Source organism: Podarcis raffonei, chromosome 2 (assembly GCF_027172205.1).
Source record: "Podarcis raffonei isolate rPodRaf1 chromosome 2, rPodRaf1.pri, whole genome shotgun sequence".
Lineage (NCBI taxonomy): Eukaryota > Metazoa > Chordata > Lepidosauria > Squamata > Lacertidae > Podarcis > Podarcis raffonei.
The window spans coordinates 81156161-81182714 of record NC_070603.1 but is presented as its reverse complement, the minus strand read 5'-3'; positions in this window follow the sequence as shown (position 1 = coordinate 81182714).

Here is a 26554-nt window from a genome sequence, read left to right as displayed (position 1 = left end):
TTTAGACAAGCACAAGCAAATACAGCATGGTAAGAAGGCAAATACTGCATCAATCCAAAGTCAGGGGTGGGGTGAGGAATCTCATTGTTTATTTACTGCCCACTTTCTTCTGAGGAGCTGAAGGCAGCACACAAGGTCTTCCACCCACCGCTTCCTAGCCTCGTAACAATCTTGTGTGATTAATCCGAGGTCACATGCACTGTGAGCTTTGCAGTGAATGGAGCTTTGAACCTGCTTTTTTCACAACATGCATTCTGGTGCCACTTTAAACAGTCCCCAAAGAATTGTGGGAACTGTAGTTTGCTATGGGTCCTGAGACTTGTTAGGAGACCCCTATTCCCCTCACAGACCTACAGTTCCCAGAGTTTCCCATGAAGAGGGACTGGCTGTTAAACCATTCTGGAAACTGTAACTGTGTGAAGGGAATAGGGGTCTTCTGACACCTCTCAGCACCCATAGCGAACTATAGCTCCCTCAGTGGGAGTGGGGGCAATTTGATCCTGGTGCCTCACAATGCAGCTTGTTCTTCCCTCCACACACTGGGCATTTGCAGTGGGGGGAATCAGGCTCAGGCAAACCCCACTCTCAATATACCCTCGAGTGAAGACGCCATTGTGCTCTGGCCCTCAAACCGGTTCTGGGTACGTTGCCCAGGCCTAATAGTGATCCAATTGAAATCCATGAGCCTTAAGCACAAGTGGTAACCTATGAGAGGTTTTAAAAACCCACTTACAATTCCAGAATCAGGACTATGTGGTTGTGTGCTTGAGTATTTTCGCATGCTCATACCTGTGAATGGAACTCACCAGTCTGAATGAAAGCCGTCAATTTTGTGTATCCCCCACCCACTTACCCATACCTCGCTTTTTTATACTTCTATATTTTGAACTTGGGACTTTCTACTTCAAGTACAAGTTAGTGCCAGAAGCTACCATTTAATTATTAGACCAGGGATAGCTGAGAACTGCGACACCTTCCAGCGAAAGCTGCCAACAGTCCTTTGCATCCCCTGTTATTAAGATTAATAATTCATTAAATAGCAAGGAATGAAATGGAACTAGGCAACAATTCATCTCACCATTTATTTAACTAATCTGGCCTTGTTGGTTTGAGCAGAGAAGGGGGGGGGCCTTATTAAAAACCAACACATTGCCATCGTCCTTCTTTTAATATTTTTTTTTTTAAAAAGACAACCGGTTTAAAATCAATAACCTTTAGCACAGCTTAATTCGCTCGTGACACAATGCTTGGCAAATGTTGCTGCTGATGGAAGCAATGGCAGCCCTGAGGCAGCAAAAGGAACATTTCAGCCTTTTTGCTTCAGAGAAGGAAAATGGGGGCAAGCATTGTTTTTTATTTTATTTTATTTTAACCAAATCTAAGGTCTGTAGTACACATTACATGTAAGGACATGTAACGAAACAGCCAATGTAGATTGGGAAAGGCTGTGCCTACTGGAGACAATCAAAAAGTGAGTGGCAGGGGGCATAGCCTTGTCTTCAATCAACATTTTGTGACCCCAAATCTCTCTCTCTCTCTCTCTCTCTCACACACACACACACACACACACACACACACACACAGTGTACCATTTTTGTCTTCTGTTATATTCTGAAAGTATGCAGAATTATTTCACATGCATTTAGCATCCCAGGGGAAACTGCTGGTAAGATTTCTCACTCAATTCTCATTCCACACACCACTCTCCCTTCAGGGCTCTTGTATCTTGTGAGAACAAGAAAGAGTGGGGAAGTGAAGATCCAGGAGGCCTGATGTGCTACAATCTGTGGGGGGGGGGGGAATGTCCTGTTTACCCACTTGAAGCAAAATGGGAAAATGCCACTACCCTGTCCCGCCCCCTGTGAAGCCTACCATACCTGGGTTGTGTGGCAGTGCCTGAAAAGTGGTGGCGGCAGCGGGTTCTGGTGAGATCTCATGAGATTTCTGCAAGATCTCACGGGAAACTGGCACTGCTTCTCCGCTGGTGGCAGAGGCAGTTGAGCAGGCAGGAAGTCCATTGCATGAGCAGAATGGCAGAACTGGATACAACCTTAGATAATGTTAAACAAACAAACAAAACAAACAACTGACAAGGGACCAGTGGTGTAGCATGGGAGTGCAGGGGGGGCCGACCGCACCGGGCGCAACATCTGGGGGTTAGGGTTAGGGGGCGCAAATTCACGGGCTAGGGGGTGCAAATTACTTGCCTTGCCCCGGGTGCTGACAACCCACGCTACGCCACTGCAAGGGACCCAAAGATTTTCTTTTTCTTTCTGCATTTCTCTTCTGCAAGGAACTCTGCACATGCTCTTGAACCCAGTATTCTACCCAAGCAGCTAACAATGTAGCAAGCTAGGCTAGACTGATTTTCTTTGCAAACTGAAGTGTGTGAAAGGAATGGTTGACTTTCCTTTCCCCTCTTTCCCCTAATAAAATTCTTTTATGTTTTGACATTTTGCTTCTTTGGTTTCCAAAGGCAATTTTCTGGGATTTCTCACTAAAATCTTTACCCATGTACTGACTGCATGGTCATTAATGCTATCCCTTGAGATGTGAGGCGGAATGTTTTACAAGGTTTTATAAGTTCTGTGTCCACTGGGTTTGGGAAACAAAAAATCCAAAGCTGCTTTCTCTTGTTTATTCCTTTAGTGCTGGGTTGCAGGAAAGGGGTCCTGGGAAATAGGGCTCAGACATAGGAGCCAACTCATAGGGGCTGAGGGGTCTTCACACACACATCCCAATAAAATATTTGAGGGGGCAAGCCCAGAGGTAGCCATTTTGGCCTCAAAAGTCACCCACGATGCCCCATTCCCATGTGGGCATTCCACCAATGATGGAAAGCACAGATCATATGGCCTGAGAAGGAAGGGAAAGGGACCAAATTAAACTGCCATTTCCTTTGATCCTTGTTCTAATTCTTTACAACCGAAGCTAAATTTAGAATTATGTTTTTACCAGAGCTGACTTGATTGGCTGCAATCCAGGGAGGCATGTATGTTCCATTTGCATAAGTAACAGAAGTTTTTCCCCCTGAAAGTTTCCCCCGCATCTGCCTCCCAGGAACAACACCCCACGGTTGTTGTTGTTTTTAATTCCCCCAGACTTAAAGCGAAGATGGCTCTTCGCAACGTTCACACTTTATCTCCAAGCTGTTTTTTTTAAACATACTGTAGGCTGGAGTTTCTTTTATTAGTTCAGATGCCTAAAAGAAAGAGAGAGAACTTTTTTTTTTAATGCAATATACAATCCAAAATCTCTCTTGCAGCCACCACAGACGTGTATTTATTATTGAAATGAATCCAAATTATTGAAATGAGTCCAAATAGAAGGAAGCCTCGTTTGGGTGGTTCTGAGGGAGGCAGCTGCTCCGAGCAGAGGTGTTTGGTGGAGCAGCAGATGGTGTGCATATGATCTTTTAGACTGCAGCCTTTAGCTATATGCGGAATGAGGGCTTCTCTTTTATCTCTCGCATTTATATCCTTCCCTTCCTCCACTGGTGTACACAGAGTTCCCTCATTTTGCCTTCCCAATTAACGCAGGAGGCCGCTTTAGCCGAAGGCCACCCACTGAGGTTTGTGCCTTTGAGAGGCAGTGGTTTCAGCCTGGGCTCGCTCACATTCAAGGCTGGCAGTCTGGTCACCGTGTCCCACACAGTGGCTCTCTTCAACGGTCAGGTGACTTCGGCTGACTGGAATTCTGGTTTTCAAAGGGTTTCTTAATTCTCAGGCCCTCAGTGTCATAGGCCAGCGACTTTAATAGTCCATAAAAAGGAGAATACATCTTGCCTACTGCAATCATGTGTTTTAAAAGAACCACTTCATTCCATCTCAGCAAATGCCATTTTGCCAGCAGCAAATACCTTTAGCGTGAACTTCTAAATTACCCCTCTCGTTATTAGAAGCTGATCAAAGGACTATGTGAACTCTTGCACCGTGCTCAGGCTATTTATTTCCTCTTATTTATTAAAAAGGATTTATCACCTGTTCTCCACTAAGTAAACGATAACAGGGCGAGGTCCATTAAAATGAACAGAACTTATTCACAGTTCAGACAGCAGCGTATAGAAGAATGCAGGCCTCAACCACAAGTTTGGGTGTAAAGATGTTTCTTTGGCTAGCTTAGCAAAGGTTCGCTGGCTGTTTGTTGGAGGGAAGGGCATTCCAAGGACAGGGCACTGCTACAAGCCCTCTCCCAGACTGCCACATGACGGATATTATTCAGCTGCCAGACAACCCAGGAGGCCATATCTTTAGCAGGTTATGGCTACACTTTGTGTGTGTGTCCATGTGTTTGTCTATAAAACCACTTGAAAAAGGAGGCTTAACAAAGAAAGAACATGAGAAGCCCTGACCTTTGACGCATCATGATTGTAATGTGTTCTAAATTGTTTTAGGATTTTAAATTGTTGTAACCTGCCCTGGGAACTTAGGGTGAAGGGTAGGTAAGAAATCAAATAAATAATAATAATAATATGTAAGTTCTATCATTAATAATAACCACAACGATAATAATATACTAGGTTGTATCCAGCTAAGTTATTGCATGTGCCACCACAACCCTCCAATATTGTTAAACCCCATCAAAGCTCCAAAGCAGATCTATAAATAAGGAATCATTGTGGGAATGTTGTTAATCTAAAACAGGAGGATGTGTGCGTGGCAAGAGTAAAAACCTCTGGCTAGAATGCACAGGGTGGTATAGTGCTTCTCCAGACAGCCAATATATTGAACATTCATCCTGATTTTGTTGTCCCAAATCCGTTGTTACCAGGGAGATTATATGACAATGAATATTCATCCTGATTTGTTTGTGGGGTGTTTATGTATTTCTGCCAAGCATTTGTTCATTCTACACTTTCCAATGCATTTCCCCATCACTTTCCTAACTGCAAAAGTCTTTCTTTTTCTAAAACATGATTTGTTGCACTAGGGTGACAAAGCACTTCAATCCACTTTAAATGCAGGAAGCTACGTTTGCCAGCATGTGCTTGAATCCCTTCCACAAAGTCCTGATGTTTTGGAGGTGGCCATAGTTTCTGAAGAACTATGCAGTACTGGAGGCAGAAGTGGAAATTACATTTTTTCTTTTTTCGGTACAACAGTGCCAAATACTGCCTATATTAGTGGTATTTTACCATTATTTCAGTTATCCTTATAAAAAACATTTATATCAACCTGTGTTAGTAAGGAAATGCTCCATTTTGTTGCTGAGAGAGAGAGAGAGAGAGAGAGAGAGAGATGTATATGTCATACGTCATACATACAGGTACTAGTTGTGTGTCAAATAATGTTGAAACAAAACATTACTTTTAAAGGAAGGTTTGGATTGCTGGATACACCCTCCAGATCATTTTGCTTATCCATAAATAGATTCACACTCCTCCCAAATGTAATAAAAGTCTGGGCATGTTTTATAGCAATGATAGTGTGTTTCAAATTATAAACTGCCTTTCGAGACTAGTTACTAATTAACATCACAAATAGAACAAAAGCAGCTGCAGAAATATAGATAAAGGCAAGGAAATTAGAGCTTTTCAGATTGGCTCTTTTTAAATGAACTTTAGCTTGGAGAGGAACATCATACTTCTTTTAGACTTCTTGAAGATATTAGCCTATGGTTGAAGGCACATTTCATTGTTTACGGGCTCCCAGAACTCTGACTGTGCATTGAACAGGGTGGGCTTTATTAAGAACCAGGATATTTTGATAGCAGCTTTTCTGGTGGGTAAAATTAAAGTCCCTCAAAAGAGGCTATTCATGGAACTTAAGTACTGTTTAGGGTGATAGCTAGAGAAAGAATATGGTGGCATCTAAAGAATTGGGTGTCTAGTTTCTAAGACATCTCGGATACCCATTTTCTTGAAGAACTGTCTCTGCAGAACATTTCCCTGGTGTTAATCAAGGGAAGAAAAAAGGCATTTGAGAAGAAGGAAGAAGCAGGTTGCATATGAACAGCTCTTGTCCCCGTTCCAGCTGTCCAGGAGGCTCCTGTGCAGATGCTGTCCTGGAACTGGTTGAACCAGTTCTTCCTTCTCTTTAGAAAATTCTCTCCTCTTTATGGCCACCTCAATGGTAGGCATAATCCAATAGAAGGTTTGTTACTCTGAAACATATAGCTATCTGACAGACAGTTTGACACAGCAGTGTTTATTCATGAGCCTATGTAATAAGAATGTGAGTGTCTGTTTATCTATCTCTTAAGTCATATCAGCATACATGGAGTGGTGAAGTATTGTGTAAATATGGACACACTCACATTGTAGGAAGAACTAGATTGTGTCATTCTAAACTAAGCACCAAGGTAAAATATTTTCATATTGTTAAGTTTATTCTCATGAAACCTCTCCCCACAGTAATTAGATTTGTAGTAATCCATAGACAATAAAACACAAGGTATTAATTAAAAGTTTGCTGCCATTGTATATGTCAGGAACCAGCTTCAGCGGGTGAGCCAAATTCTTAGGTCCCCCAACTCCCATGGGCCATCACCTGTCAGTCACCTCATGTTATGATGACAGGGCAGGTCTGTTGGCCAAAATGACTTGGTAATGCAAATAAAAGGTCTTGTGGGCCCAGTTGGGCTCCCTGACTGAAGGTTCTCCACCAATGGTATGAGTCATTGCAATGGGACTTAATTTATCTGTGATCCGAAGGACTGTGATGCTCTCTTTCTTCCATGCAGAAGGGAGCTTTGGCCTTTTGTTCTCCATGCCACATGCTGCCACTTTTGAAACTGAGCAGCACTTGAAAATCATCTTATTTAAGAAAACACCTGCTAAACTTTGCCTAAAGTTATTTGATGTTCTGCGTGAGTCGTATTTTCTCCAAAGAGCCATGAGATGCATTTCAGAAAATACGTGTAAAAACAATTTAGAAAACACCAACTCTGTAGAAGGTATGTCATTAAAAAATGAAATGATCACGGTCATAATGTACACGTCCTCTTTTTCAAGGGTAAAATTTCTGTCCAGTTAGATCTTTTAAATTTGCCAAAATGTCTCAGGCTATACTTTCTGAATGAGACATAGACATAACTGTTAGCTGAAGACTTAACTTTCTTCTTCTCTTCTCCTGCTCCCCTCAGCAATATATCACAGCCTCTATAGCCTACATATAGTAGGGGTATTCAAAATGGGAGTTGTCATAGGGTCCTCTTTTTTGCTCTTCAAAATATGGCAACCATAACTGTACTATTACTTAGGAGTAAGCTCATTAAATTCAGTTGGAGTTACATCTGAGAAAACATGTATAGATTCAGGCTTTAAGACTTTTAGCATAAAAGTGAGATTAACATGGAAATTGTGAGGAATATAGTAGAACAGGCACACCTTAAATTATTTGCTCATAGTATAAAGAGCCATAGACAGTGAAACTGAAGAGTATCATATTTAAAACCACTGAAAGGAGAAACTCTTGCAAAATGTATAATTAATTTATGGAGCTCATTAATGTCTGAGACGCCTACTTGTATTCCACATCAGTCACCGTGAAATGAATCTCCAAGGGTTCCTTAGCTTTTGTGGGAGGAAAAGCCTGCCATAGAAGTGATATATAATCATATTTCTATCCCTACATTTAAAAAACTGACCAGATGGAAACTTCTCTAGACTCTTTGTGATGACATATAATACCAAAGCACTGCAGAAAAAAAGAGAACAGAGACTACCATAGTCAAAATTGAGATAAAAATATAAATCCATTTAATGGTGAACTTAATTTATAACATCCTATGTTATGTTTAGTTATAAGTAAGTTCCATTAATTCCAATGGGATTTACCACACATATTTTTTAAGCTGGAGGATTTCGTACACTTATATAGATCCATCAGAGAAGCAAAATGCATGCAAACTTTAAAGTTCCATTCCTATGGGGTTTAACTTCGTGTTTAGGATTAACCTTGACCCAATTGTGTTAATCCTTCCTAACGCTTGTATCTCCATATTGCAATGCTTAAAATATTGCATATAACATTAGCCAGCCATGCGCACAATAAGTTAATGAGTCCTGAAGCTGTTGCTCCCATTGCAAACTTACTACCTGTTGCCCAGCATTCTTCTGCTAAGAACAGCAACAGATTTCAGCCTTGGAACAAAAAGAAGCAGCAGCCCTTGTAGGTGTCTATGTTTACCCCCAGCTTCTCAGTGCCAATTTCTCTTTATTCTGGACACACAAACAAAACACTGTGCTCTTCTCCCTTTGATGTTCGACTGTGTCAGCAGCAGCGGTAGGAACATTCTCCCCTCCACCCCACCCAATTCAGTTCAATTCCCTTTCATGTGCAGAAAGGCAAAGCAGCCTGGTTGGCACCGTAACAAAAGGTAGAATTCCTAGACACGCTGCCTAGCCAACCAGCTTCGGAGCCAGGGGGGCCGGCTCACCCATTGGGAAGAGGGAACATTTGCTCCAGCAACGGCGGAAAGCTGCCCCTGCTGCTTCCAAATAGCTGCCGGTATTGCTTCCCGTGAAGCATTCTGCAGTGACCAACAATTAAAAAAACACCCAGCCGTATAAATATGAACAATAAAAACTTATATGAAAACAATTTCCAATCCTGCACAGCTACAGATAAGATCCTCCGCTTTAAAAGGTTTGTTGAAAATGGAAGGTCTTCAACAGGCACTGAAAAACAACAACAGATATATGTAACAGGAAGGAGTGCTAAAGGATCGGTGCCACCATTTTAAAGGCCCCATTCTGGCATTGTATTGAATGGACGTCCTGGTGGCATGGCATCTGCAGGAGTGCAGTGCTTGTTTGGGTATATAATAGGTGAGACAATTTTTTTAGGTACTTCCATGCTATGCTTTAGAGATCAAGCTCTGTTGTTTTGCTAGGTTATAGGTGCATTTGGCTGATTAACACGTGGAAGACAGGAGTGCCTGGTATGCTCTCGTCCATGGGGTCACAAAGAGTCAGACATGACTAAACGACTAAACAACAACAACAACATTTTAAATGTGCTTGTGGGATGCGGAGTTATTGTTTTGGTTTTTTTCTGTTTTAACTATTTGTTTGTGATTTTATCTTGTTAACCACCCTGAGATCTTTTGATGAATGGTGGCATATAAAATCCAATTAATTAATTAATAATTGCATTTATGCATGTTAATGGATGAAAATAGACACCAGGTTTTCCTTTCTTTCCCTGAATCCTCTCTGCTGATGCGAACGTGAAGTTCTTAATTGATATCTGAAATCTTTTTACGTAAGCTAGCAAGTTTCCACGCACACTTTCTGTCCCAAATGGCATCTCTGGAATGGATGTCCCCTGAGGTATCCTGATTCTCTTCAATAAAACATAAAGAAAGAGACACAAAGAAAGGCTTTATTATGAATTTGAGTGTCCACAGTAGGAGAGCAATTGTGGTTTGTCATACAGTTGGTTTCTACTGCAGCGAAGGCTTTGTCTTTACAGCTGGAGTTTGGGAGTGTGTGTGTTATAATAAAGAGCTATCCTAGAAATATATTGTCAAGCTGGAAAAGCAATACAGACCCAACCTACCTCTATGTAAACATGTTATCTAAGCCAGCAAACCAGCCATAAAAAAATGCACACCCTTTCCTGGAGATATTTTCAGACAGAACAACCAGGAATATTTCTATATCTTTTATCTATTAGATAATTATAGTGTTTATAGCTCAGTAAATAGATAAGTGAAATTGGTTAACTGGGTTTACAGTTGATATTAGAGCAATCCTTAGAAAATTTTATTTTTCATTGTTACTTTAGGGGTGTTTGTTTTTAAAGTCTGCCATAAGATTCTGTTCTGGAGATCAGAAATGAGATCTCTGCTTTCTCCTTCTACCCCTTTGGTGCTTGGCTTTTCTCTGAATATGCCAAAAGTGTTTAGCTAACTACAGCCTGTGCTAGCCCTGCACCAGTTAGAAGTAGAAACCATGGTTTGGAAGTGGGGTTCTGGTTCTAGTTTAGAGAGCAAGGGCTTCTGACCACAATTGGTCAGCTCTGTAATGGCTGACAAACTATGGTTAGCACTAAACACGTGATTGAGAAGAAAGCCATGGAAGAGAAGGGAGGCGGTAGTGCACAGGCCTGCAGTTCAAAATAATAATAATAATAATAATAATAATAATAATAATAATAATAATAATACTTTTTTTTATACCCCGCCCTCCCCAGCCAAGGCCGGGCTCAGGGCGGCTAACAAGCAATAATAAAAACAAGTTGAATGAATACAACTTAAAAACAAGATTAAAATACAACCACAGTTTACAGAATTATCTGAGTGTCATAATGGAAATGCATATAATCCTGAAAAGCCTTGTTGTCACTGATAAAAATGAAAGAATTGTGCTCTCAGCTATTTATTATTTTGCAACTGGCAACAGATTTCTTTTTTGCAGTTGAAAATCTGTACAGCTTCTCAGTGTTATCCTGACATTTTTCACATGTAAAACCCCACGATTAAAAATATGTCTGAAGTGTTTTTGGTTGCGTGGAAGCCCTGTTTGGAAATGCAGCCACAAATGGTCCCTGCCTTGTTATCATAGTCTGCCAAAAAAGGAGGGGGCGGAATAAAAGGGTCAGTTCTTTCTGCTATGCACTGATTTATGGCCCGGGTGGACTTAACTACTTTTCAGTGTATAATGAGGGATTTGATACATTTGCAATGTGCCTTTATTTAGGGCAGTCCTTTACAGAAAGTTCCAGCTGAAGAAAACAAAGGGAGGTATTCAGAAAGTACAAAATCAGTTCATTTGGAGTGCTTAAGAACCACACATGATTGCTAATAATTTTTCTTCCTCTGGTTAAACCGCAAGACTTGATGTATGTATGTATGTATGCATGCATGTGTGTAAATATGTAAATATGTAAATATGTAAATATGTAAATAATATGTAAATATGTAACTATATGCCCAGCTATTGTATGAGGAAAATGAACCTGGGGTCAGATTTAATGGGAAATCAAGTTTCCTTCTATTGCACCATGTCAATTTCAGTATAATACATTTGTTGCAGTTTCTGATTACAATATTGATAATGTAAGCATGTCTGGCTAGGTTAAAGGCTTTAGCTATCAGTAACTTCGGGTCCAAACTCACATTCCAGATCCACAAGCTGAGGGTCTATTGGATTTGGTGGAAGCCCTACTATGCCAGTGAAATGCCAGCTATGCCACCAGCATTGTGTAACTCTACACCAGCTCTAGATATGGAAACAAAGAATTTCTACACCAGCTCTAGATATGGAAACAAAGAATTTCAGTCCTCATTAACTTCAATAGTGGGAGGGGAATTTTAAAATAGCTGCCGACAAGTCAACAAGCTACTCTTCAATATCACCACAGCAGTAGGATACAGTTTAGCTCAGCAGCCAATCACAGCACACTACTGCCAGTGTATAAAGCCCCACGCAGAGAGAACACCACTTAACGATAGAGCATGCAGCATGCAGTGGTATCACTCTGACTTCATTTCACACACGCTAGTGTTCCCAATAGAGAACTGTGGCGAGGGAAAACTATGGGGACAGGCTGCTCAGTGCACAAAAAGGGAGCAACCTTTGAAAATAAGCCTGTCCTCAGAACAGGACCACCATTAGGCAGAGTGAGGAAGCTGCCTCAGGCAGCAGATTTTGGGTGCCATGAACTTGTTCGCTTTTCATTACTGTTGCATTTTTACTCCCAGGAGTTGTGAAGTTTTGTGTCAGGTGTCTAAATAACTTGACCAGTGTTAGGTACCATGCGCCATGATGTGTATGTGTGCAGGGAGGCATTTGTTGCACCACCTCAGACAACAAAATGCCTTGGGCCAGCTCTCCTTCAGAACACATAGGAACATAGGAAGCTGCCTTATGCTGAGTCAGGCCATTGGTCCATTTGGCTCTGTATTGCCTACATTGACTTGCAGTGGCTCTTCAGTGTTCCAGGCATATCTGGAGCTGCTAGGGCAGGCTTCCTCAAGCTCAGTCCTCCTGATGTTTTTGGCCTATAACTCCCATGATCCCTAGCTAGCAGGACCAATGGTCAGGGATGGTGGGAAAACATCTGGAGGGCTGAGGTTGAGGAAGCCTGAGCTAGGGCTTTAATCTGGGACCTTCTGCATGCAAGACAGATGCTGTATCACAGAGCTCCAGTTCTTCCCCAACCATAAGCAGAGGAAACTTAAGCACAGTGCCAACATTTCTCTTCCTAGAACCCTGACAACTTGAGACTCTGGATACAAACACCCAAGTCTATCCCACTCCAGCAACACATGTTGAACCATTCACAATACCCTGGTACTTACAGCTATGCAGTCAAGGTAAACACAAGAACTCACTTTGTGGTAGGAAGCAAGTTCCAGTTTTAGTTCTGTGAATACAGACATCCAGTCCTATTTTGTAGCTCGAGGTGCTTTTCTTTAACCAGTACTACCACCCTTCATTTAAAAGCAGAATGATCCCTTTATCTCGAGTTCAAGGCCACTTATCTCAATAATGACTAATTAAACCACTTTCTTTCCGGTGCTTAAAATGCAGCTGAAGCATTGTGACACTTGTTAACTGTTGACTGCCCTGTTAATTTCACAATGCCTGCAAATTTTAGCAACTATGCAGTATGTCGATTCTTCCTGACAATTCATATGCAGGTATGGGCTATGTCATTTAAAACACAAGTACATGTATACATTAAATCCCACCAGCTTCTCATAACTTTCAGTGAGAAATAGATGTTTTTTTTGCAAATGTTTTCCTAATAAAAGCTAGGAAGTCACTTGTATATCATTGTGTAACAATTCGTGTACGGTCTGTCCTTGGGATCCAGTTCATTAACAAATGCACTGAGATGTGCGTAAGATTCATCTAGAAATAAGCCATCTACCCTAGCCCAGTCCAGTAATACATTTTGCCCTGATTGTTTAATAATACTGACACCTATATGATTTGTTCTCTTGGGCTCTGAATCTGCCAACACAGGCATTTTCAACTTCAGGCTGCGGACAATCTCATTGACACAGAGTTAAGCCTGTGTTTTGTTTGCAGAAGAGAAGCCTGGGCAGGTTTTCTCTCAAGCTATCTCCATGACAATTTTGAAAGGTCGCTCACCCCTGCCCTTTGACTTGCAACGAGGGGTGGTGAAGCACTAGGATGTTTTCTCTGTCTCTCTTGGAAGCAGGTCACCTACATACTCAGTGAATAATAAATTCTGTGTACATCATTTGACATAATCAATGGCTGCAGCCCAGCTTGTCTGAGGAGGAGGATGCATTCACAAACGATTGATCTCTCATTCAATATGCAATAAAAAGTTTCCCCTTCCTTCTTCAGCCCTAGGGTCATATCCATGATTAATATTGATAGCTTGATTTCACATAAACTAGGAGACTTAATCCTGAGCTTTCCCTCCCCCCAAACTGGAAAATAGGTACCGTACATATAATTTGACAAATTTCCAGGGTCTTGGCTTTGCATCAGCCTGTGCATTAGGGGAGAAAAAATAGTACAGGAAGTCCAATTCCTATCAGTGGAATTGCATAATCAGGAAAATGCAGCTCTCATCATCCCTGATCATTGACCACACCGACAGGGGCTGATGGGAGCTGGAGTCCAGCAACATCCTGGAGGGCATTGCATTGGCAGCCCCCATCGTGAATTGACTCAGTAACTGCTTGATGCAGCTTATTTCTAAAAATACCACCACCAAGAAACAATTCCACATTATATAATAGACAAGCTAAATAACACATTTTAAACACAATGGTTTAAATGCAAACACAGTCTTCTGTCATTCTTTTCAAATTCATGGCTTAAATATCAATTAACTTATTTTGTTTAAGGGATCATATATTAGAATCATAAGAGCATTCCAAATATCATTATATTTGTGCACACAATCTACATCTAAAAGCAATCTGTTGCAAGAGTAGTCATATCTTCTATCCATTGTTCAAAGGAGGCCTTGGTATTATCTTTCCAATGTATCAATAGTCTTTTAGCAGAATTATGGGTGTGGAGAGTCCATTTACGTTGAGCTGCTGTCAAACCACATATAGTTGTTATGTGGTTTAGGAGAATATTATCATGTGACAATTTTAATCCCCCCCCCAAAGTAGTATTTATACATCTTCATACTTTTCTCCAAAAAATTGTAACCATTGGACATTGCATAAACATGTTTCAAAAAAGCATTTTCCTTATTTCACCAGCAGCAGCATGTGGTTGTAGATATTTTGTACAAGCGCAGTACACTTTTTGTACAAGCGTAGTAGAGTCCAATGTATTCTAAATACTATTTTTGTTGTATAATATGTAGTTTATAATCTAACGACACATTGCCTACCAAAGTTAAAACATTGTCCCACTGAACGGGTAAAATAGGAATCTCCAGTTCTCTATTCCATTCATTTCTTAGGTTTCGTACATAAAATCAATTAACTGAAACCAGATATCTATAATAAACAATCGCTGGCTTTTTAGTCTCAGTGGATTTAGCCAATTGTTCTAATATCTCAGCTAAAAGCTGCTGGCCCAAATAAAGATGTTAACATATGTTGCAGCCGTAAATATTGCCACTGGGCCAAATGTGATAACTGGTGTTTTTCTTTTAATATACCTGTAGTATAGAATTAGTCATTCTCATCTATCACTTGGTCTAAAGTTAGTTTACCTGCATCCATCCAATTCTTCCGTACTACATCCGCCACCAACTTTTAAAGTAGGATTCCCCCAGTTTAGCATGGGAGATTTGGTCAAATACAATTTTACAAGACATAATGTTCCATATCTTTCTAAATGATGAAATTGTTTCAGGTGAACCCTGGGTTTTAATGGATTTTGATCCCAATGATGTCCATTTAAATAAACCCCAGGATACCCCAAAACTGTTGAGCTTTTTTAAGCTCAGTTGACTTGCTCGATATGACAGCCCTAGGATATATGTATATATGTATAATGATAATCTGGGAGCTGAAAAACCCCATAGGCATTTCCTTAATAAGGAGTTTTCTTTTTGGAAATATTTTCAGGGAATATGAACTGGAATTCCTCTCCGAATATAGATCAATCTGGGAATCATGTAAAAGCCACCTGCTGGTTACCAAATCCAGACTGAACTTTGCACACTGCTTTTTTTGGGGGAAGGGGGTGGTCCTGTTTGTTTTAAAGGTAGTGAATTAATTTAAGTCAACCATACTGATCCAGCATATTTTCCTTTGGGAACATTTCACATTTTCCTCTGAGAACATTCCCTCTAAATCTGTAGTTCTGATAATTACAATCTGGTCTCTCATTCTGTGATAAGCCTATAAAAAGAAATAGAGGATTTTCCAGGTGGTGTAGTCAAGGTGTGGTTTGGAAGACTAAGGTTGCTCTTGCTTGCAGAAATTCTATGATGGCATCATAGGAATGTCACTCCCCGCCTCCTTTAAAATCACCTATTCCAGGGTCAATAAAACCCAACCAACTCTGAAATGACCGCACACAGTTCTGCTTGTTGCAGTCTGTATGAATTCTAGCACTGATGGTCTATAACAGAATAAGCAACCTTTGCCCCTCCAGAAGTTACTGGACTGCTGCGTTCATCAATGGTGGCCATTGGTTATGCTGGCTAGGGCTGATAGGATCTGGCGTTTAATAACATCTGGAGGGCCACAGATACCCAACCCCTGGTTTAGAAGACACTATACTCTGTCAGCATACTTTTACATTGCTACCTCAACAAATTAGTGGCCTCCTTTGGAGCTATTGCAGCAAAGTGACTATGAGTATGAGCTGGGAAGTTCCTGACTCAAATGTCATTGTAATAAAATGGGATGGTGATGATTAATATAGTATAACAATACCTTACAGGAGTGTTCAAAGGGATGTGGAAGCCTTTTTGCAGCCCAGAGGCTGGGTCTCCTCATGGGCAACCTTCCAAGCCTGTGGTGAGAAGGGCCAGAGGCGAAACCTTTGTACAGTAGGCTCCATGCCAGCCAGTCGGTGGTTTCCACTCAAACACACACATATAATCTCCATCTTCCATTCAGGCAAGCAAGAAACAGTATCACAGTTCAACGACACATTCCAGCCAGGCAAAAGCATTCAAGAAGAGTATAGTGCAGGGTTGGTGGGGTGTGTGGCCTAGGTTGTGACCTTTGAGTCCGGCCAGCAGGCATTTGGGACACAAATTGCTTTCAACAGCCTAAAATGCTGTATATAAAGGCTCAGTAAGGGAGAGACATAAAATCAACAGATGGCTTTTGTGTTTAGAGTGGTGGTGTATGCGGCCATTTTCTTCTTTCCTTTGTATAAATGTTAGCAAAAGTAAACCAATACACTGTGGGAGAGAATCAACAGCAGCATAAGAGGTTCTGCCTTTGCTGCAACAGATTTACAACACTGGGATGAACTAGGATTAAACTTCTTGCTTTTACAGAGTGACAAGGAATAAGGGGTGCTGGAGAGAACATTGCTTGTGATGCAGCTGTTGCGTTGCTCTTCTAATCAAGCAGACATCCTTCAGCCTATTACTGAAAGCCTGCCACCTAAAAGTCGTATCTTCTGTAGCTCCAGAAAGGATGCATTCATCCTTCCCTTCAAAAAAGGAATGAAGAGTACCCACCTTTTTTTACAGTCCTCCTTATCTGTGTATCAAATGCCATACTGAATAATGGAAAGTTTGTGCATGTTAGGTAGTGTATCATTCAGCCCTTCTCAAAATAAAGTGAAAGGATACTGTGCCATCTTTCTGGCCACTGACAGTGAGCAAAGTCAAACAAAGTGAGACTTTGTGAAGTGAAATATTGCAGGACTGTTGTGGAAATACCCATGATAAGAATATGAAACTGAAGAAATGAATTCTGTTCTCTTTCTCAGTGTTACGCACCATAGGGCACTCGCCCAAAGGTCATAATGCCCTGTCTAGGAAGCAAAATATGAGTCCAAACTCTGAAGGTTCTTACTCAGATAACTATGCAGTGCTTGATTAGCTGAAAATATATATTTATTTGAATTAATACAAAAGATGAAACTATGATCCCATTATGAAACCATAATAGCTGCATATGGACCAAAATATCCATAACAGGACAAGGCCTACAGCAGTAGACTTCTGTCTTCTCAATACCTCTCTTGTTTCTTATCTTTAGAGTCGACCAAACATGTATTGGAAACAACTTCTTCTGTTTTTTTGTTATCATATATTTGTATAGTGTAGTGCTGCGACCCAATAATGCTTCTCAGCCCACCAGTTGAGGACCAATGATGTAAAAATATTGCTTGCTGAAGCTAAACAAGTCTGCATCTGGTCAGTGCCTAGCAGTGGCGTAGCGTGGGTTGTCAGCACCTGGGGCAAGGCAAGTAATTTGCGCCCCCTAACCCGTGGATTTGCGCCCCCTAACCCTAACCCCCAGATGTTGCGCCCAGTGCGGCCGGCCCCCCCTGCACCCCCCACGCTACGCCACTGGTGCCTAGAGAAGAGGCCAGCTGAGAATCCTCAGTACAGGCCTACCTTGGTAGTTGAACGCCTTAGTTGTCGAACAAATCGGCTCCCGAATGTCACAAATCTGGAAGTGAGTGTTCCTTTTTACAAATCTTTTTTGGAAGCCAAACATCCAACATGGTTTCCACTGCTTCTGATCCGTTTTGGGAGTCGAATGGACTCCCAGAACAGATTAAATTTGAGAACCAAGGTACAACTGTACGCTGTAATAGAAGAAAGTTCATAGGTATCCATCTTAGCATCTTAGCAATAATGAATCAGTCCACACACATTGGTTAATAAACAAAGGCAACAGTATAAAGCACAATAGTTGTTTCAGCCCATCCAAGCTCTCCCTTTCCATGTTTAAGGTCCTGAATAATGAAGCCTCACAGTCACCAGGACTTGTGCATCTTGTCTGTATCTTCCGTGTTTGCGTATGCAAGAGCACACGTTTGTGTACGTGTGCAGCTCTGTATTCCAAATGTATTCCAAATTTTTGACCAGATTTGTGGGGCACAGTTCCATGTGGTTGGGGAGAGTCTTTGGATTATTTGGGAAGCGCTGTGGATGTGCTGTTTAGTGCTATGAACCATTGTTATGCAAAATACACTGGCTTTTCCAACATGCTGCTTCTGTGTGCTGGACTGCTTGCCTATGCCAGGTAGATCAGGCGTTGCTGCCAAACATTCAATATGTGCTGAAGTTGCAGAAAGCCTTTGAGGACAAGAGATCCTCAGGGTTATCACCACAGCCACAGGAAAATGTGGGTTGAAGGAAAGGCATGAACTCAGCTTTGTGGTAAGAATCTTACAGCTAGGAAATGAGAGTGCATCAAAGATGTGGCTCAAGATAAAGTCAAAAGGACTCAGATCCTATTCTTTCCTATTCACCACTTCTAATCATTGAAAAGGTATCAGCGACCCCCACCAGCTACCCCCCCAACTTGCCCACACCTTTCAGACTTGGGGAGAGATGTGTGGATTCTGTACTTAATTATCCATGCCAGAGTATGAAGTGCAATGTAAAAATTGGCCAAGAGAGAAAACCGTGCTACTTTTGACCTAGCTTTCAGAAACTTATATAAACTGCCCTGCCTATAGTGTTGCAGAAACGGCTTCATTTAGGAGAGAGAAATGAAAGCAGAGGGTTTTGTATATAAGAAATTATACCCAGGCAGGATCAATAAAATACTTCAGGTATTTTAATTGGGATTTTTTGATTAGGATTTCCTATTACTCTCGACTCTAATTTAAAATCTAAATGCTTCATGCCGGGTGAAAATTGCAAATGGAAATAAGCTCCCTGCGATGTGACTATTATTTTAGTTTCTCAACAGAAAAGAGTGTTTGAGTCTCAAGTGACTGGGTGTCTTGCATGAATTGCTTATATGCATATAACTAGAATGGGAAATAGCAAATACTGTGTGCAGGCCGGGTTACAAGAAACACAGCCTTAATATGCAGGGAACTTAAATATTTGTTCTTTTAAAGTCTGGGACCATCGGGGTGCATTCTTCCCAAATGATGTGAGAGGTTGTGGAATGCCTGGGGTGAGTTTCTCATAGGCTTTGAAAAGTGTTGCAAAGAACCAAGTGTTATTTGAGAAGTGTTTTGAAATACTGTAACCAGGTGTTATCTGAAAAGTGTTTAGAAATAACCAAGTGTTGTTTGAAAAGGGATTTGGGAAGTGTTAGGAATAGCCTTATGGCTGCAGGTTTTCACTGTTTGAACAGCTATAGCACCAGCTGTGTATACTGCACAAGCCCATGTACAGAGCACTGGTGCACTGACCTTCATGCCATACCATTGGAGTCAATAGGATTATAGTAGCATCAATTACCATTTCGTTTCCTCCCTACAGATATTGGCTGTTGTTTTAAATAGCAACAAAATGTGCCTACACCATTATGATTATTAGGTATGGACCAATGGGATAATGCCATTTGGCAAACAGCACAGTTGGAAAAACGGACACAAAAATTAAAAGTAGCAAGAGACCAAAAGAAGCCCGACAATTTTTACGTAGTCTAGTGTGAGTTTGTTGATTCTGCAAATAATGAGGCGTGGGGTAGAATAGTACCCATAGTTTGCAGCACAGTGTGGCGTGCATGAAGTACTTGTATTTTTGTTCTCCTTCTACCCTCCCTCCCTGCTTCCTATAAATTCTAATTGTTATTGATACAAATTACTTTTTACTTATGGTCAGTGCTCTTTTTCTTTTAAAAAATGTTTAGGGGTACTCTCATTTTGACTCAAGAAAATCAAAATGTTATAGTTCAAATTGGGAAAAATAAATACAGTACATGGATGAAAGTACAAAGATTCACAAAATGTTTAGAGGTGTGCTTACCCCTGCGTACCCCCAGAAAAAAAGCACTGCTTATGATGACCAGTTTAAGCAATACACTTTACTAGATGCCATTTCATATCTGTGACAAATGCAATCATATTGGTATATACACTTTGGCACAACTTTGATAATATATTTGGAATGGCTTATCTGAGTGTTTATTTTTGTTTTGATTTTAATTTTATGAAATTGTTGCATGCCACATGCTCTAATGTAAACAAAAATACATTTCCATGCAACCATGTCAAACAGTTTAAAGATCACAGAATCATAGAATTGCAGCTGGAGGGATGAAAAGGAATAAAAACTATGTGAGAAAGAGGCCATGAACTCTATCCCAAATGCTAAAAGCTCTGAGGTGAAATAATGCCTGGCTGAGGTAGCAAATTTCAGGCTCATTTTTTGTCCAGGCTTACGGCTGTTTGTGCAGTGCCCATGCAATGTCATTGGCACTGAAATGCCAGACCGTATCACCTCCTTTAATCCAGATTTACCCCTTTCCGGGGGAAATCCAATAAGTAAAAAACAAACATCCTGTTTGCAATATTCTAATGACTCGTTCACAAACTAAGCAACTCACTGGCCTCTGTAAACACTCTTACTAATGCTTCCATGCCTTTCTTGCTTGCTGCACTCTCCCCCCCACCATTCCTCCACCTCCACCGTAACTGGGGATATTGCCACTAATGCTACAAACTGAAGCACAGGATCATTGCAAGCCTTTTTTTAATTCTCCTGATTTGTTCAAGGCACCAAATGTGAATGCGAAGGATACACATCACATCATGACTAGCTAAAGTAGTCCACACAAACAAACAAAATAAGGAGACTAAAAGAGTCATCTATTGTTTGCCAGGTTTAAGGCTGGCATACTTGGAACAAAGTCAAGTCATTGTGCAAGCCTTTTTTTGGCAGTCTTTCAAAAATAAGAAAAGTAGAAGGTATGAAGCATGCAAGGATGTGGCCAGATTGTTTCTCACTCCAAATGAATGCTGAGTTTTTCACTACAAGAGGTTCCTTAGTGTCATTTGCAGCCATTTCCTTCCATACATAATGAGAAAATAATGAGCTGTTTTTCTAATGATGTACAGATGATGTTACCAGGCCAGGTACGGATTTCAAGTTACGAAAGGGAATGAGAAATTTCCACAGCACTTGTATCAACCCCTTTCTCTTGGTGGAAAAATCCAGAAGCATGCCTTGCACTTAGAGGCGCATCCATTATCACTCATTTTCATGTAAAATAATGAGAAAGTATTTGGATGCTGGCAGTGGGAGGATTTGCTTCAATGATTCCCATTTTCTGCGTGACTGTCTGTGGAGGACAGCCAGGTTTGGCCCCTTCTGCGCATGTGAAATGCATCTTTTAAAAGACTATGATTGGCCCTTTAGGTAGCCAATGCAGTCTCACCACAGAGGCCCAACTAGAGGAGCAAGGCTGTCCTGTGCATGCAGTGGCGTAGCGTGGGTTGTCAGCACCCGGGGCAAGGCAAGTAATTTGCGCCCCCTAACCCGTGGTGCGCGCCCCCCCCAGTTGTTGTGCCCGGTGTGGCCGGCCCCCCCTGCACCCCCCACGCTACGCCACTGTAGCACAGAACACCATCCCTAATCCTGCAACTGCAAAAAGTTCTGCAACACAGCACAACAGACGGTGCAAAAGGATCGTTGTTGATGCTTTTATTAAAAAAATGTAAACAGCAGCCATCTTTATTTACACTATGAGCTAACTGTCTGAGATGGGTAAAACCAATCCCAAAGGGCCCTTACAAACAGTAGATTATGCAACATTTTCCTTGTTTAAATCCACAATGTTTTGGTTTTTTTAAATGCACTCTACCTCCCCACCCTTATACCCTTTCCACCCAATACAGTAGACGTACACCTGATGCCTTTGTCACACATTACATGCACCCAACCCCTTCCCTGCAGACAGCTAGATTTCCCTCACAATAAACGGGGGTGGGTGGGTGGGACAGTTATGCAGCGGGGGTGGTATGCGGCGGTTCTCCCGTCCAGTTTGGCAGGGCAGTCAGATGTGCAAGCCTGCCTTGCAATGGAGTCGGTGCCCCGTCCCTCCAGCCTCGTGCTGGGAAGGCACCCTGCGTATGCCCCGATGCCCCCTTCCCCTTTCTTAACCGCCCATTCTCTTCCTACGCAGAGCTGGAATTCGGGGTTGCAAGCAAGTGGGGGCGCAAGCGAGGCCCGCCTCCCGCGCAACTTCCAAGAGGTCGCCCTACGAAGCCCCTCCGGAACGCAGCCCGGAGACTAGAGCCACGAACGACGACCCCGCCGGCCCAGGCAGGCAGGCGGCGGCTTTGACGGCGCTTTTCCCGCCCAGCGACGCCGACGCACCTTGAGGCTCCCCCGGGCGGCCGCGTGGCCCTTGCCCGGCCCAGCGTGCTCCGCCAGCGGTGGCGGGCTGCCGCTGCCTCCCGCTCCTCCGCCGCCCGCCTCCGCCTCGTCGGCGTCATCGTCCTCCTCCTTGAGGGCGGCCGACGAGCCCTCCCGCCGGGGCGGCCTCCACGAGTTGTCGAGCTTGGGCAACGGCTGCGCGGCCGACGGCGAGCCGCTAAGGCGCCGGCTCCCCAGGCTGGAGCGCTTGGCCAGGCGCCGCGCTTGCATGGCTGGCCGCGCCCAGCTCGCCTCAGCGTGGCGCGCGGGAAACAGAAGCAGTGGCGGAGACGACGACCCCCCCACCCCAACCAAGCCTCGATTGCTTGTCCCTTCCCTCTGGACTCGCGCCCCCCCAGATGTTGCGCCCAGTGCGGTGGCACCCCTGGCACCCCCCACGCTACGCCACTGCGTGCATGACAGCCCACTGGGTAGGACGAAGTCCAGCTGGTGCCAATGAGTGAAGACAACTGCAAGAACCAGGAAGTGGGGCAAAATATTCCAGTGTTGGCTAAGGAATATTGGTTGGAGACTGCAGCCTGGGGGGACAGGGACCAGGATTGGAAACAGGGGTTTCCTCCCAGAAAGACCACCCAGCCAGAGTCTTCCCTAGCAGAGCTGAGGAAAGGCTTTACCTTCTCCAAGGTGTCACGGGAAGCGTCTTAACACTTTCCAATGCAATCTCAAGCTCGACCCCCAGCTAGAAGGGTCAATTCTTACTCAGTCCCCGGGGACAGGACTGGATGGACTCCAAACAGAAAGGCATTCAGACACCATGTTGTCCCACTAGTGGGAGCCAGCCTGCAACGTCCCAAGCCTTGAGACATACATACGTAGCTTGATCCAATGAGGCCACCATTGTTCAGCCCTCACCTGGAAATGCTTCTGACTCTGAAGGCCTCTGTGGGAAGAAGGTTGGTTTGAACTGAAGGAGAAGCAGATCTAACACCACTACATGACCTAACTACAATGGATGCTTGATTTACCTCAATTTCCTTTGATTCCAATCCTGTTCTGCTCAAGATAGCAATCCCTTGGGATCTTTGAAGCTTGTGTGCTGTAACAGTACCCTAACGACCAATGTCTTTGAGCAAATCTGGGTTTCCTGGTCTCTTTTTTTGGACATTTTTTGGGCTAACTGTAGGTGGGACTCATGAATTGGAGGCACTTGGCATGCATCTGCCCACAACTACCCAACATTTCCCAAACTTCAAGGGGGAAGAAGAATGGGAGGCACTAATGAAGACTAGTTAATTTTCTAGATAAATGTGCAGATCTATTCAACAAATTTCTTTTTTTTTTTACTTTGCACTTGAAGGAGAGGGAATAGGTAGTTTTCCTATCTTTGCTTCATAATACTAAGAAGAGAAAGGAAACCTATTGAAGAAGCCACTATCTTCTGCCAAAAGGGAAGACAATGTAGCACAATTAAGGAGTGGAGTGAACAAATTGCCTCTTGTTAGGAATTACATGTTCTCAAAAACTGTTGAGTGGGTTTATACCTCCTGATTGTTTTCCCTGCAGACAACCGCCTCCTCCACAGTGACATATTTCAAAGTACACCCTCTAACTGGGCTGCAGTTATCAATTGTGCTTGGGAATACAACAACATCTAAAACCCTGCAACAATGGCAACACAGTCTCTTCCTTTTATAGTTGCATGTCTTCCACTGTTGTTTTTGCTACGTACTGGCATGTTTTACCGTTCCCTGACTTGAAGTATCTTCTGCAATGACATCAGGCTGTTTTGGTGGTATGTGTTAGCATCAGCATTGTTCAGCTCTTAATGATTTAGAATAGAGGTGGGGAACTTTTGGGCTTTCAGATGTTGTTGGAAACCAACTCTCATCAGCCCCAGCCACCATAGCCAGTGGATTATGGGAGCTGGAGTTCAACAACATCTTGGCGGGGGAGGAGGCAGATTCCATATCCCTGATGCAGATGTTTGCACGTTCCACTGAGCTTAATGAAATTTGGAGCAGAATAGAACAACACTGACTGGAGCTCTCTCACTGAATAATCCACATGAAAGCAGTCCTATAGCTAAATATGTGATTGCCATTGAATGGCACCATCAAATGCACTTTCTTTTAATCCAATCTATTTATCAAGGACAGTCAAGGTGGGAAAATATAATGTTTCTGCATAGCAATTTAGCCATTATATTGAAGAGTCGGGAGACTTTAAAAGCTTTGCTTTCACAGCTGCATCCATTCAGCTACATTGTGTGCACTCTGACCCGCATTTTTTTTAAAGCAACTCTGTTAGAATTAATTGCAGCAACATGACCCTGAAGTGTTTTATCAGTGTATGCAACTTAAATGTAAAGAGCTACACTGCATTACACTGCATAATCAATATGTTGATTTTCCCTAAATATTTGGCGTGTAGTAAGTATGTCCTATATTGGTTTGACACTTGGTGGTCCACAGGAAACTTTCCCCTTAGACCTCACATGAACACCCTATATATAATATTTTCATTTTTTCAACAATATTCTTTTAAATTCAAATCATTTTCAGTTTTTACACATTTGGGATTACTTGGATCTCTGGGCTTTCCCCCACCCCAACCCCCTGGTTTCCATTTCTTTTATTCCTTCTATTACATCTAATTACATTTTTTCTAACCAATTTTGTCTCCCTTTTTTACCTTAAATCATAATACATTATAAGTGTTATAACAATCCTGCTAATGTTTTTTTTTTTAAAAAAAATATATCTACAGTGGTCTTTAAGGTATTCTATATTTTTCTCTCTCTCTTGACTAAATTTTAATCATCTTGGTGTCTGATCTTCATGGTCATCTTCGCCATTTTGGCATAACCCATCATGAACACTCATTCAGCCAAGTGCACCTAAATGAGTTATGTTGGGACCTATCAGGTATTTGTATACCAACCCAGGAAAAATAAGTTTATTGGTGGCTTTTCTCCCATTGTGGAGATGCTGCAAAATTAAGTGGGATGTGGAATGATTTGTCCTGAGCTCTGCATGAAGCAGGTGGATCTTCAGTCCCAAGCCCTTGAATGTTCCTCCTCTATGGCAGCCACATCGACTGTCAACTGTGACCATTGGAAAAGGTGCTGCATGAGATATGCTGGAAGGCAGTTGCATTTGCTTTGTTTTCAGCAATAAAAAAATAATACTTTAACCTATGTTCCATGCAGTTTTCCATGCAAATAGATGTTTTCTATGCAACCATAGCTCTTTATGCAAAGAAATGCATCATGAGGATGATTTTATTACTGAAAATGGCTAAATCTGAGGCAAGAGCCCTATAGGAGGGACATCGCAGAAGAGGCAGTGTATAAGAGATAGAGAATAATGGACATTGTCAGGAAACATAGGCAAACATGTGTTCTTTTTATAGGAATTGTCATTGCTTAAAAATAGTTTGAGAATCCCTCAAGTAACATTTACCAGGCCAATCCCCTTTCCATAGAGCTAAGAAAGAGACTTTGTGGATCTGCTGTTGTACATTCTCATTAAAGAGGCTACCAGAGGAAAAACTCATAATGTTCCTTTCATCCATATTTGTGTTTTCGCTCTGGGACTTCCTTGATAATGCAAGCAGGGCCTTTCATACTTAACTGGCATGCGACACTGACAATTTCAAGAAATTCCATCGGTCCTTTCTGTATCTTCTTTAGTCCTATCCCCTAAGCTAGGAGGAAACCAGCTTGAAAAGGTTTCTGTTGCTTTTGTTCCATGGAATGCCCAGGCTTATTCATTTTCTATAACAAACCCCATAAATGCTCCCATTGTTCATTACAAGCCTATGGGACAGGATTGATTCTGTAATGATATTATTATAATTAATGCTTACATTGCTGCAGATATGTGAACATAAGAATGCAAGAACCTGAGAAGAATCCTGCTGGATCTGACCAGAGACCTTTCTAGTCCCAGAGTGGCCAACCAGATGTCTATGTTTATCCCCAGAAGTGGGACATGAGGACAATAGCACTCTCCTGCTCTAGTTGCCCAGCACATGGTAGCACAGGTAGGAGAGCATAGTCATCATGACTAGCACATGCATGCATACAATTGGCCTTTCTTGTGGTCATCTTAGTACTCTTCTAAAGTCTTGAGTGCTTCTATTCAAAGCAAGCTAAAAGAAAACAGGGACTTGTCAGCATACTGGACTACTAAGCCAGCTTAACATCTACAAGGTAAATATCATTCTAGTCTCCCAGCATACACATAGATAGCTGATACTCAGTCCTGGTTACTCCATACTGCTCTATGCCTGAAATCTTCTAAAGCAAGCATCCCCAAACTCGGTCCTCCAGATGTTTTGGAACTACAACTCCCACTATCCCTAGCTAACAGGACCAGTGGTCAGGGATGGTGGGAATTGTAGTCCTAAAACATCTGGAGGGCAGAGTTTGGGGGTGCCTGTTCTAA